At 34.7% G+C, this 14,567-nt stretch overlaps 1 long non-coding RNA gene across 1 annotated transcript; it reads right to left on the bottom strand.

Moving 5' to 3' along the window:
- Nucleotides 1-894: 894 nt before the first annotated feature.
- Nucleotides 895-13,736, bottom strand: LOC135300010 (uncharacterized). Its single transcript, XR_010361870.1, has 3 exons — nucleotides 13,499-13,736; nucleotides 12,017-12,143; nucleotides 895-2,046 (listed from the first exon to the last, which is right to left on the bottom strand). It is a non-coding gene; the product is annotated as an uncharacterized LOC135300010 (long non-coding RNA).
- Nucleotides 13,737-14,567: the final 831 nt, after the last annotated feature.

Raw genomic sequence — 14,567 nt, 5'->3', positions numbered from 1 at the left:
TTTTCCTTAAACTACTATCCCTTCTTGAGAGACTCAGGGAGCTTGTGATTTTTTTGTACATGTCTAAAGCCTAATTCTGACCAATCCTAATTATTTCATGCAGATCAGGTGCTCAGTAAAAGATACTGTTCAAAGTCAAGTCATAAAAGAAACTTTTGTTAGTAAAGATGATTGAGTCCTCTGTGGACACTTGGCAAGTGGAAAATCATAAAAGCAGTTTTATTTTGGAATAAGCATTTGATGTATAAATGAGAGAAATATAATCATTATTCTAAAAGATTATATAGCACTTAAAATATGGTCATTACTTTCTACGGAACCAAATCCTCTCTTTTCCTCTTAAGTCTTGAATTCTGTGCTGAAACTGGCAAAGTAGGTAATGGAATATGTTCTGCACAGAAACATAAACGATAAAAATGTGTTCTACCTTTAATTAACATTAAATACCTCTGTCTTATTGGTGTTGGAGTACTGTATTCCTCTTTTTCTTTTCTTACAGTCATCAACATTTAACTTTAAAATAGCATAGGGAATGGATAACTGCTTCTGATAATGTAAACAGATAAAGCCTCAGGAGGATGGTAAATCAGGATTTAAAAAAAACCTGACTGTATACTCTCAGAATTCAGAATTTTAGGAGTTTTAAAATTGCTGTAAGTTTTTAATTCATTCCAGAATTTGAATTGTTTATTTTAGAATTATAAAGCTTACAAAAGTTGTATGCAGTACAAATAATTTGGGGTGCAACAGGAGAAAATATGAAATGGTAGTGTTTCAAGTGAGAATCCAAAATTCAATTACTTCATAAAATCCAACTATTGCCTATTGAAGCAGCTATTGATAAATTGGAATTTTGTTTTAATTTGTCGTGTGAGTTTTAATAGAAAATGTGACAAAAAGCAAAAAAAAATGTTAGTTTAAATTATATTATTACTTGACAGTAATTAAAGTAGGGCATTTAGCTAGTTCACATGTGTAGAAATTGCTACATTTCTAATCTAACTGATTTTATGACCTTTCCTGTGAAATATAAAGAAACTGATTCCACTTCTGCAGAAAAACAGAGGAAAGTAGTCCACAAGCATACTGAAACTACTTTTAACTACTTTGCAAGCTGATTAATGCTATAATATCATTCCCTGAATTATTGCTATAGTGCAGTGTTCTACATGAATCTGTACAATCTCACAATGATTTGTTTTGTTCCAAAACACATTATTTTCAGGATTTGTTCATAAGGTCAAGACTTCTTCCAAAATCGCCCCAATTATTAAATTTAAATTCTTTTTCTGAGCAGAAATAATGATTCTATAGGATAGGAAATGTCTTAATCTGCCTTACAACAATCCTGCCATGCAAAAATAAATTTTCCAAACCCAAATTCTTTTACTATAAAGGGCTTTAATCTAAATTCCTTGTTTTCTCTCTTTCCAATTATATTCTCCACCAACTTGCTTTAAACATGAATAATGCAATAATGTAAAAACATACCCCCTGGTCAGAAACTTACATCATTTCCAGCATAGACATTTATAGGCAATTATAATACCAACGTAATTACATACAGAATCATGTGAACTCTGACAACCCACTGAATGGTATTCCCCTGTAGGTTACACATTAAGCAAATCAAAGTGATTATTAGAACAAAAAGTTTCTTTTGGTAGCTGAATCCACCTTCCACTGTCTGTGAGCACTCCTCTTAAAAATCCAGAACTACCAAGGCATTTTACAAAAGCAGTTTTTGTAAGCACCCTAACAAGTCCCAGGCAAAAGGGCATGGGAAAACTAAGACAATCATAAATCCAGAACGTTTATAGAGTCCAGAGTCACATTCTTCTTTCTCAGTCACAGAACTGAAAGCATTTTCCAATTAAACTGATCAGAGCAGCTGCCAAGGTAAAATATTACTTTGGAATCCTGAAAATTATTTATGTTCAGTTGTCAAAGAGTTTCTCATTTTAGTGTCCCCTGTCATTTTGGTAAAGGTTCTTACGAAAGGCCATTGGTCATTTTCAGCACAAGAAAGTTAATAGTGTTCTTGATCTAAAATGAAAAAAAAATCAGAAAATATTGTAAAAACAATGAAAAATCACTGTTCAAGATACCATCTTTCCTTATAAATTACATTTGAAAAAATTGGGGTATTAAAAAAAAATTGCAAAACATATCAAGATTCCATAGAGAGGTGTATTTACTGTGATGATGACAATGAATAAGCAAATAACTACAGGGCTTTTTTGTCAGTATTTAGAGCTTCCAAATCAAAATGACATAGTAGAGCCCATCTATGTTCTGCATCTAGTGCCAAATTCAGCAAAATTAGAAATCAAGGTGTAAAATTGTCTAATTGAGAGAGAGGACTGATTAAAAAGGTAGAAAAAAAGCAGAAAAAATATATTAAAAAGCAGACATGGCAATTGTCAGGTTTTCTGTATTTAATCTTGCATTTCACTCACAACATTTTATTAATATTTTGATATTTTCTGTCACCTCTTATGACCCATGCACTTCTAGATCACACTCATTTGCAGCCAGGCATAACCCCTTTTGAATTTATACATTTAATTGTTTCATTGCATACAGCTTCAAATCTTGAAAATCACTTTGGTATTTAGTCAGTCATGTCACTGTATGTGACAAATGACCAGTGATTACAGCTACTCTCACTGGGGATGTAACAGGCAGCGATAGTGAGAAAATTTGTGCAAGTTATGACTTGAGTAACTTGCATCTACTGATAGTGGATTTGGAAAAAAAACCAAAACAAACAAAACAAACAAACAAAAAAAACCCCATAAAGATGTATCCTGAACAAATGGCACACCTGGATCTTATTATGCTTCTACAGATATAACAAACCAATTGCCTGCAATTTTTAGGCAGGGAAAGTAACGTGCAGGTAGAAAATTCCCTCCTGGTATATGGTAGGGCCATGGAAACTGCAGTTTGGCAATGCAGAACAGCTGGGATCTAACAGTGTTCAGCTGGTTTGGTTCTATACAAAGCACAGGCCATAGAAATGTGTTTCTAAGCCGAATGCAAACATTCAGTTTCAACAGTGACCAATGAAGTGACTGAACCTTGAGAACATTTGTTCATCACAATAAAGTAAAAAGTGGCTTTTATGAATATAATTGTCCATACAAGTGAATTCTTGTACAAAACTTTGGTTAAATAAACTAGCAAGACTTTTGACATGTTTTTTTCCATTATTGATGAGACAGTCTAAGTTACTTTTGTATTCAATCTATCAACTTTTGTTTAAACTTTATGAAGATATATTGCATGCACATCTCAATACAAAATTAAGTTGGGGAAATGCTCTAATATATTTCAAGATTTCACACTTAATTAGGCTTTTTGAGAAATTATAGCCCTTTTTAAATCTCAGGAGGTAAAAGATGATATTTTTCAGTAACAGACAGGAAGTCAGATGAACTGGCTAAGACTGATTTCTTATGGAAACAAGCATAAAAGATGACTGGATTTTGACTTCCAATTTCAAATTCTTTTCTCTGGATATAAATCACAAAAAGCATTAAAGACACCAAAAGAAAACAGTATTCTTCAACACCATTTTGAACAAATTGCTGTATCAACTGCCTGTAGATCAGATGTCAAATGTGCGATTTCTTTTCAATCCATGCTGATAGTTAGTTTACTACTTTATTGCTTCTTTTTCACCCTTATTAACAAAAGAGGTCTGAATACAGACAAGTTAACACTTCCTAAGTTATCTTTTAAACATTTCCATGTACAGCCCCTACTCATTAGCATAGGTTTGTCTATTTCTATTCCTGTAAATAAAACTATCTAGCTTTCTAGATCAGTCCCAAAAGCATTGCCTTTACTTCAGTTTCCTGCTGATCAAAGAATACATGATGAGTGGGATAAGCAGAGACCTTGAAAATAGAATATTTACTGAGCTCTTGTTTGTCTAAAAAAAAAATTAAAATGTTCAGCATTAAAGGTAAGGCCACTGGAGATTTGCCTACACAATGCTGAATAAATACAAGGCATGTTTGGGTTTGCTCCCTTGTGCCCTAAACTTTTTCCTCCCACCCCCTAAAGTAGTTCCCTACAGCAAATTGGCTCCATCAACATGTTTCTCTCTCTCTTTTGACTTACATGGCAACACTCCAATATTTACTTGGTCATTCTCCAGTGAAGTACAATGTCTTTTGGTACTAAAGACTCTGAAGATTATAATTGATTTCAAACAACACTACCACACATACACTGAGTTTGCAAGGATCTTCCAAGACAGCTTGAGACTTAGTGGGGAAGCCTTGATTTGTTCAAGGCAGTGCTGAAGAATGAAGTTCATTATGTCACGGTCTATTTGAACTTCAATTAAACTTGAATCTACGGACATCCTTGGCTTGGGACTAGTACATAGTGGAACAATTGCTATCTTTTCCCATCAGGAGGGAAGTAATCATTGCAGTAACTCATTTGTGCTGGTGACTTCTTTAAATTTCAATATGAATATGAATCTAATTAGGGGCCTAACACAGATATTCTCCTGTGTTAACATTGCTCTGACATTGTTATTAAAAAAAAAAAGTTAAAATGAGTGATGCAAGAACTTCAGAAGCCTTGGGGTTTGGAAAAGCTTCAAAAACCAGCAAATACATAGGCAGTTAAAGAAAGAAACAAAGAGAATCCCACAATATCCTATGATCTTCCCTCCCGTCCCAGATGCTTACCACCAGAGAGCTTCTTATCTCTATCATCCTCCACATGGGGACAATCCTAAGCTGTTTCTTTGTAGAAAAGAAGTTGCAACACAGATGCTTTTTGTGCTTCTGTTGTCTGCCTAACCTCTCTGTTCTCTCAGCTGCTGCTCCTTGCTGTATAGCAGTTCTGGGTTGACCTATAGGCAATTTGATAATAACACACTGTTCTTTAGGAACCTTTATCCTTTGCACTGCAAGATAAAGTGGAATGATGTACAGCATCTTCTAGCTTCATTAATTTCATCTTAAATGACTGTTTTGGTATTAGTCAGTCTCTGCCAATTTAACCTTCCACTTTGCTGAGCAAACAAATGGCTACCAAATGTCAGTTCTCTCTGCTCATGTTTGAGACACATGAAGTAAAAACAGAGAAACAGAGCAGAAATTTAAGTTGAATTTTAATTTAAAAGGTTTGCTAAAAATTCGACAGCAAGAGGGCTTTTTTCCTTTTTTTCTGTGTGTAGGTCTGTGTGTGTGTGTGCAAAAGTAAAAGCAGATTTTTAGACACTGTGGCCCAAATGGACCTACTGTGTCCATGAGTTCTCATAAATAAATCATATACACGTGTGTGTATATATATGTGTGTGTATGTATATAGATAGATAGATTGATAGATAGAGATAAAGCAGATCCACTCTGTTTTGCTGTGGTGTGGCATTTTCTGTCAAATATCTTTGTTTGGGTGTAGAAACACACAAAAAGTGTCCATGAAAACTATTCTGCATGAGAGTCTAAGATGATGTATATAGCTGTAACCAAAGTTAGTCACTTTTCAAAATTGTAATTGTATATAAGAGGGCTGTTGTACTGAATATATCATTAAAAACAAACTAAAATAGTAGCAGAACAGCTACCATGAAAAATTCATGTTGCAAAATTAACCTATCCATTTTAACAATATGTAATCATGCATAAGAGAAGGTTCCTTTTAGGAATGTAGAATGACTCAATGTTAAATTATATGATGGCTGAAAGCATTTAGGACTGTTCAGAATCTAAAACATTAAAACAAGGTCTGAAAAAATCAGCTCTGGAACTCTCTCTCTCTATATATATATAGAGTTATATATATATTTTTGCTTACTGTGAATGCTTATATGGGAAGCTCTTATTCTACTCTTAGCAGCAGGAAATAAGAAAAGATATTCTCAGCTTTTGAATTTCAGCTTGAAAATTCCACTATGAGAAAATCATGGGAAAAAATCGCGAAGGACATGGTTAGTGTGCTAGCTTTGCTTTAAGCAGCCTGCCCAGTGTTTTCCTTACTTTGATGGTTAACTAAACACTAGAGATTTATTGTTGGCTATTTTAAGAGTCCTTCAGTTTTTGAGAGCTGCAGAACCAATTGATTTCGCAAGAGTAACAGCATAACAGTACCAAAAAAAAGAGAACGACATCAAGTAATTGTCACTGTTGTACAAAAATTATAATAAAATATTGTCTATGCTTCCTCTTCTTAAATTAAGAGGGAGGGGGGAAGGAAGGAAGGAAGGAAGGAAGGAAGGAAGGAAGGAAGGAAGGAAGGAAGGAAGGAAGGAAGGAAGGAAGGAAGGAAGGAAGGAAGGAAGGAAGGAAGGAAGGAAGGAAGGAAGGAAGGAAGGAAGGAAGGAAGGAAGGAAGGAAGGAAGGAAGGAAGGAAGGAAGGAAGGAAGGAAGGAAGGAAGGAAGGAAGGAAGGAAGGAAGGAAGGAAGGAAGGAAGGAAGGAAGGAAGGAAGGAAGGAAGGAAGGAAGGAAGGAAGGAAGGAAGGAAGGAAGGAAGGAAGGAAGGCAGTAGAGATTCTGTATGGTCCCCACATCTAAATATAACAAGAATGAGAATTGCTGAACTTAATTGCCCTGAGGGGGTGATAATTTCTAATGTACAAATTAATAGGTTTTTCTCAAGAATATAAGAATGGAAGTCTAGCACAAATACAGAATTTACAAAAAATATTAATGACAGTTTAGCAACTGCTATGACTTTCAGAAAATATTTTAATTACTGGTTGTATGTGATAAAAATAGAATGATCTACCAAAAAAAGTAATGAATTTATCAGGGAAGTGCATCTCCGTTAAAGAATGTGTTGACTTCCCAGAACAAGGAACTGGCAGATTTCTGAGCACCAATTCTTTCATTTCTCAGTGCAGCCATGATTTCCAAAAAAACCACAAATTTTCCTTTCTCAGAGATGTAGCTAAAGTGTATCATAAGATTTTCTGTTGGCTTCAATAGTTATTGGATGAAAACTAATGAGGTACTGACAAGGCCCCAGACAAATTCTGTTATATATTTGCAGACTTGGCCTGAGCTTTCCATGGTACCGCTGCCTACAAGCAGAATGAATCTGCTAGCCAAAAGAATAATTTTGTTTAAAGCAGAAAAAGACCACAGTAACAAAAATGCCAGAGATATAAAAAAACCTGGATGTCACCAATAATGAATTTAAAGAAGATCCTCTGTTCTTTTTAAGTGGATAGTTTTCTAATTATTAGATGAAAAATATCATCATAAATAATTTTTTTTTCACCTGCTCAAAAATTCTGAAAAACCTAGCTACTGAATATTTTCTCTTAAAGAAACCTTAAGTCGTGTCTTCTTTACAAGTTCATTATGAGACTTAGATTCTCAGAATTAAATCAATTTTGAATGGAAGGCAAAAATTTTGTGACACCTTGTTTCCATGGTTTGTCCTTTCTAATAGAGCACCATCTGTGTTTTATTTATCTACATATATGAAATTCATCTTTCTAAGCAGTGAATTAAACTTTAGAGTAATATATTACTTTCAAGTTATTTATCATCTCTCTAAGTATAAATTTTAAAAACAGTGAGAAAAACCATACACTTAAGTATTTTACTGAGTCTGGGAAATGTATTTCATATACAAATTCTTATAAAATGAAATAATTTTTTCCACATATATTCTGAAATAGTCATGCTAATATTTGTCTACTTTTATGCATGTTTCTTCTAGAAAAAATATTTCAGGAGTATTCTTAGAAATAGAATGTAAAAAGAATACAATCACAGCTAGGGTAAGTTTTTTTTTAAATGTATGAATATACCTGTGGTTTTTTACAGTATTTATTCTGCTCTGTAAATCACCAAGCAGTATGAATTTAGTGGAAAGACTTTTTTTCTTAGGTAAATAACTACATTTTTTCTCCTAGATTACAAAAGAATTTTGGTTCCATACAGAGCAATAGAAACTGTTACTGGCATGTCCTCTTTAATTTTTAAAACAAAGCATCATCTCCTTTTCTTCTTGAAAACAAGGGAAAAAGAAACAGTAAGTATCTCACATTAAAAATTAATACCGAGTTTGACAACTGTTATGTGCTCAAATTAACAAAGATAATTTCTGTGATACTCTGCTGTTCATTTTTGCAGAAGTACTTTATTTGTGTGGTCTTTCATGGCTGTGGGAAATATGAAACAAAGCTATAAAAAAAGAAGAGGAGGAGGAATCTTCTGAGGATATTTAACCACAAACATATTACACTTTCTTACAAAAAAAGAATAGTGAAGCAGTGCATCTTGAATGGATCTACTCTTTGAAACATGAATATAAGTAATGAAACATATTCCAATTTCTCATATATATATATGTATATATTTATATATATAGTCACAAATTATGAATTCTCCAGTATGGTTCACAGAGATTAATTCTTAGAGAAGAGACTTATCAACCTGCCTGAGGAAAAGAAAAATCAAATTGCTCTTATGTCAAAACTTTATAGTGAGAAAAACAATCTGCACACCACAAACAAGCTTCTAATACCTTTGACAAAAATCAAAATCTTAAAGGGATTCTTAGAGTCAAAAAATTATTTTCTCAGTCTATATATTTTTAGATGTGATTAGATGTGATTAGACAAGGGAAGCTGGGCACACAATGGAAAACCTTTGGTCTTCACATTATCAGACTCTGAAGAATAAAAATATCTGACAGGATTCAGTGACTATGTGTACCTTCACAGTCATTAGACTTATCTTGACTTTGTGACATTTAGATGGCAAGAAAGTTGTTTGCAAGAATGGCTGAGAAGTTAATTCCTTCCATTAGAGCCTGTATTTTTTGCTGCTTCCTCTCTGTGCACTAAAAGGTGCTCAGTTTTTAAAAAAAATTGAGATCTCAGTATGCGTATGAAAATCTGATCAGTGTAAAAATAGAGTGTGTGGCTGTGTGTGTAGTTACATCTGTGCGTGTGTTTGTTCACGTATTACTGACAAGCAAAGTACAAACCTTTCCATGTTTCAGACAGCTCTTTTGTTAAGGGACTTTCCTTTCTTCATCTTTTGAGGTCTTTCCTGTATTTGACACTCACCACTGCCAAATCCTTAGCTAGAACTTCTGTTCAGAGTAAACTTCTCCATCTGGCACTAGACTCCAACAAAAGCTGTGATTGATTCCCTAACACCAATGCCTTTAATTATTCCAAAACTCAGGTCTGGAGAGGATAACTTGTGGGCAGGTCTATACAGCTAAATACCTTACTTGAGCATAGGCCATCAAAAGCTATATCCTAGATGATGTCAATTTATTTAGAATTAGGAGAGACTTAATTAAAATTAAGAACTTCAGTTCACAAATATTTGATACGATTCTTATTTCCAGGGCCCTGTCAATAAAAGTTTCCATAAATGGACGGAGCTACAACCAGAGCCAGGCACAAGCTACACTCCCAGAGTACAATAGAACAATGGTCAAACTTTTGTACTTGAGGTTTTTGTAGGCCAACCACAATGCTTTCCTGGAAACTGGTGAACCAAGGACTTTATTTTCCCTTTTCTCTTTTTTTTCCTCCATTTTCCAATCTACTCACAGCTATTGTAAAAAACCCTAAAAATGTCAGCATATTAATGAAACACATTTCAGTCAAAGTTTTCATGGCTTTCTTCCTTTCATATTGTTTGATTTAATTGTTTTAGACTTTAAGAATATTAGTGAGGATTATTTCAAATATTTTTACATTACATTTTTACATTAATGTAAAATTTTTACATTAAGAATGATTCACAATACGGAAAGCCCTTACTATTAGCATTATTCATAGCTTCTTAATAACTGGAGTTACCACTTGCCTTGAAACTCCACCCATTCCCTCCTTGGCTTGGCTTGGAATGCAATTAACTGTATTTCAGACATCATGACATTGCTTTCAGATTGAATTGTTACATCAATCATCACACAGTAAGACAAGTTACTGCTGCAAATTCAAGATGTAGAACTATTAGTGATATAAATGGGAGCAGAGTGGAACAGAGGTTCATTAATTAGAAAGGAGAAAAGCAGAAATAAATTTGTATCTAAATAAAGAGACCTCAAAATGAGATAAAAATGTCAATCATGTCACTATTTCCAAGAATAAAATATTACACATTTGTTATTAAAACATTTTAAATAAAAGATATGTTAGAAAAGGTGTTCTATTTGTAAAATAAAAGAGAATGTTTTATTTTAGACAAAAAAAAAAAAGAACTTGAATGACCTTAATCTTCACCAAGAAAATAGAAAATTCATCTTTTCTTGACACAAATGAACCTTCTGGTATTTTTTTTCCTTCAGTTTAGCCACAGAATCACAGAAAAAATAATCAGTTTGTCACAAAGCTCCACGTAGAAGACTCCCTACTGCTGTTTGTAAGTTTTTTGAAAGCTTAGTTCTTACCCACTTTTGTAAAATACTTTGGGATACTCAGCTCAAAGGCATTGAATAATTGCAAAGCATTACTGTGTTTATGCTGTTACCCTCAGGATATAAAACATAGGAAATTTTTGTGGCCTATGATTTCACTCTATATACTGGTCTGCCTTAGCTATTTCTATTGTTGTTTGCAGCTGTAGGAACTGGAGCACAGTTGTATTTTTTTAAAGATGAAAACTGCTAAATATTTCATTTTGAGGGACCTTTCTCAGTTTGAGGCAGCCATTTTCCTTTACAGTCTTCTAGAGGCTTGTATATGGGAGCTTCTGAACAATTAGCTTAAGTTATGCTCCATAAATATTCAGCAAATTTGCCCCTCCAGTAAAACCACGTTGATGATCTGCTTTCATGAGTTGTTAATCACATTCCACCCCTGCTGTGAGGGCCTGAATCAGCCATTCAGTACAGATACACTTAGTTTACAGATCTGGGGGTGAAAGGTGGTGAGCAGAAGGGTCAACAAGGGGCATTTATCCAGAAGTGGAATAGCCAACATGGATTGCATTATTCTGCAGCGTAAGGAGAAAAAAGCTTCATGAGCTTTGCGAGCAGTCTTTCAGTGAAGACGGGCACTAATGATCCAAACTCCAAAGATTATCTTTGCTTTGTCCCTTCAGTAATGAGTGTGCATAGAAAGCAAAAGGCTTTATTAATAAAATTTAAAAGCTTTTTTCCATATTTTAGGTGAAGAAATGAGACTCGCTGATTTCTCTGGGATCTGACATAGTTTTCACATAACCCTTCAGTTTTAGTTAATAGTTAAAGAAATAAAAAATGAAAATCAATTTTGTGGGCAGGAAAGGGCTGATGAAGCATACTAGATGTATGTAGTTGGGTCAGTCTGCACAATGAAGAATGATTTCTACTCAAGTGGGTTTACATGTATATTGTCAATCAGCATCAGGTTTAGGTTCAAGCAAACCCTGAGCACAGGGGAGACAACAAAGTCCTTCATTCCAGTCTGCTAAGTTTTCTTATATTCTTTCTTGAAAACCTTTTCTCACATGTCTAAAAAGAAATGTTGGTCTGCATTTTCTGTGATTCACAGGTTCCTCTAATCTGAGGAATTGCTATAATAAGGAATACTTTTGCTGAGGAAGTATCCGGTAGATTACCTACTGTTACCTGTTTCAGTCTTCATAGAGCAATAGTGAGTCACTTTTAATTTTTTCTCTGCCTAGCAGGACCGGAGCAATTAAAGTAATAATTTCCTTAATTCTTTCTTTTTGGAGTGGTTTTCCCTTTATCAGGTCTATTGAAAAAAATATGTTTCATTGGTCTATGTGAAAAAAAAGATCCTACTGCTCTTCCAAGCACACTGCTGCTGCCAGGCTACAATACTAGTCTCCAAACACTATGATACTATCTAGAGTTTGGATAAAGGATCTGTCAAATATAGTCAGCCATTTTTCAAGTAGTATTTCAAAGAATTTTGTTTACCCATTTCATTCAGGCACAGGAGAGGGACCTATGTAACTCTAGATCAAGATGTGAATACTTGGTGCTTTTCACTGGATGTTGTGATCTGTAATGGAAGCACCAGTTATTACTTTTGTTGTTTTGCTAACTCACAAAACTCACCTTCATGATTGACAGCAGTGCTGTGTACTGAGAAGCATGGATACTGAAGTTGTATAGTGAGACTCCATGAGGATTGGATTCCAGAACCACCCTGAGAGGGACAGATGCTCTTTGTAGAAGTGTCTTCCTACACAGGAAAGTAACAAGTGGAACTTAAGTGGAACTCTCTGACCATGAGCTTGCTTTCCCCCTTAAACTTTCACCAATGTTCAGCTTAAAAGTAAAAAAACTGTTGTGATTCAATGAGACCCATGAAAGACCGAGCTTATCTGGGACTTTGCAGCCACTACAGGCTGTACAACAATATTTAAGTATCTACTTAAGTAGGACTATGAGAAACGAGTGTCAGCCATTCAGCCAGTGAATCAAGCACCTCCATTGGTTTAGATAAATGCACTCAAACCCGTTGAATGATTTGTGAAAAATAATATTAGGTGGCTTAATTTTATAATTGAAGGTTCTGCTAAACAAAGTAACTATTTACTTAAAATAGATGGGGGAGGGATGTTTTAAAAATATTTATTGAATATTTTTTTCACAGCTGCAGAAGCTTTGTTTCTATTCTGTGATAGAAGAAAACACTGCTACGCAGAAACCTTTAGATAGTACAAACATAATTCACCATTAATTTTCACAAAGTAGTTTGCAATGGCTGCTTTAAAAAAATTGTCACAAAACAGTATTTTAACAGTTATTGGATCCAGCAAAGAATTGGGAGAAAGTTCCACAAAAGAAATATAAATAAAGTTAAAAGAAAGCACAAATATTAGCAGTTCGCACTTTTCCAATATTCACTAATACAGCATTTTACAAACTGCACACTCTAAGCCTACATTTGTTAAAATGCTTAATCAATTTGAAGTATTTTTCTCTGACAATGGTTTGAGCAAGTTAATTTACTTCTTTATGCTGAACCCAATTTAACAGATCATAGCTCCTACCCAGTTATTTCACTAACAGCAAAATTTCCCACTTCCAAAAATATGATCCCCTTCTGAATTCACAGCAACTCCTGCTGCCTTACAGAAACCACTGCCACCTCTGCCAAATGCAGCCAGTAGTAACAGATACAGCCAGCTATAATTTCTATATTCAGACAAAAAAATCCATTTAGAATTTAAGGATTTGTTTGTTTGAGTTAGCCAAGTTTACTTGTTTGTGGGGTTTTTTTGCTTCCTTCTCCTGTCTAAAGCACTAAGCTAGGCACCCAAATGGAATTCTCCTTTGAATGCTCCTTAGCCTGACTGAGAGCATGGGCTGCATTTTCACTGCTGTGGGCTCCTACAGAAACAGTGCATTTAGTAAAATACTCCTGTGTTCACTGTGCTTTACTGCATTCCCTAAACTTCTTCCTCTGTGGCTCCAAAGGTAAGTCACAATCTCCCAACAAAGTTCAGACTTGTGTTGAACACAGCAAAGCAAAAGATATGATCCTAAAGATATAGAACAAAGGTTATAACCCCAAAAGTCTCAGCAACTTACAGGGCAAGCTCATTTACACCAGGAGAGGGTAACTCAAGAATTGTTTCCAGTACTTGCTTTCTTCCTGTGGGGTTAACCAATGTGTTGAGGCTCCTGGTTGATTCTACAGCAAAGTACAAATATAAAAAAGCTACAAATATTTCTTCCAAATCACTGAACTTGACAATCTTTGTAACATGAGAGTCAGCAGATCTGTTGCATTAGTTTTAAAATACCCAGCCTGGGCAAATAGCAATGAAAAACAGATGTGTCAAAAGAGGAAAAGGTGCGCTCATTTCAGGTTTTGTGCAGTTTGCCAGATAATATGGATTACACATTTTTTGAGTGTGAATGGGTCTATTTGGTTCTGCAAGGGCTTACTATTAATGAAATTAGTGGTCTGTAAAGACCTTTGGCTGTGAACACACCTGAATCAGATTTGGTTCTGAGCTGCTCTTTTGTCAGCCTAAACTAGACTTCTTTGTAAGATTTCATCTTGGTGTGCCACTGCCTTCTACTAAATGAAGCAAAGCAGAAAATTAGGTGCTCTAGCACTTCCCAGGATGCAAGTGGTTGCTGTCGTTTTCTGACTGCATGAGACAGGTATTTATACCTGTTGTTCAGCCTGTCATTTTTTCTGCTTCTATTTGGAAAGTTTCTTTTGGGTTATACCTTGGTCTGATATGCAGGTGGGAATGTTTCTAAAACCTCGCTGGGGAAGAAAGTGACTATGAAAGCTCTGCTGTAAAATGATGGTACTATACTTCCTGGCAAGATAGTGGTTGTATTACTATAAACCTGCATAATGATTTTCAGCCTGCATGAAGAATGCAGTTTGTGAAAACATTGTAAGAAGTGAGTGAAACTGGAATTTTCATTATAGCCTGTAATGTTCTTTTCAAGTCCAAACTTAGCTACTGGAAGTGTTTGTAAATTGCACTGCCTTTAAATGCTGCTATTTAAATCAATAACTTTAATGTTACCAACTTCCACACAAAATGAATATTGTGCAGCTAAAACAAGTAAGATCATTTTTGTAACTTAAAAAGAGGTACAAGCTTGGGTTCAGGTTTAGCATTCAACATGCTAA

The sequence above is a fragment of the Passer domesticus genome, chromosome 4 (assembly GCF_036417665.1).
Source record: "Passer domesticus isolate bPasDom1 chromosome 4, bPasDom1.hap1, whole genome shotgun sequence".
Classification (NCBI taxonomy): Eukaryota; Metazoa; Chordata; class Aves; order Passeriformes; family Passeridae; genus Passer; species Passer domesticus.
This window is presented reverse-complemented; position numbering and strand designations above follow the sequence as displayed.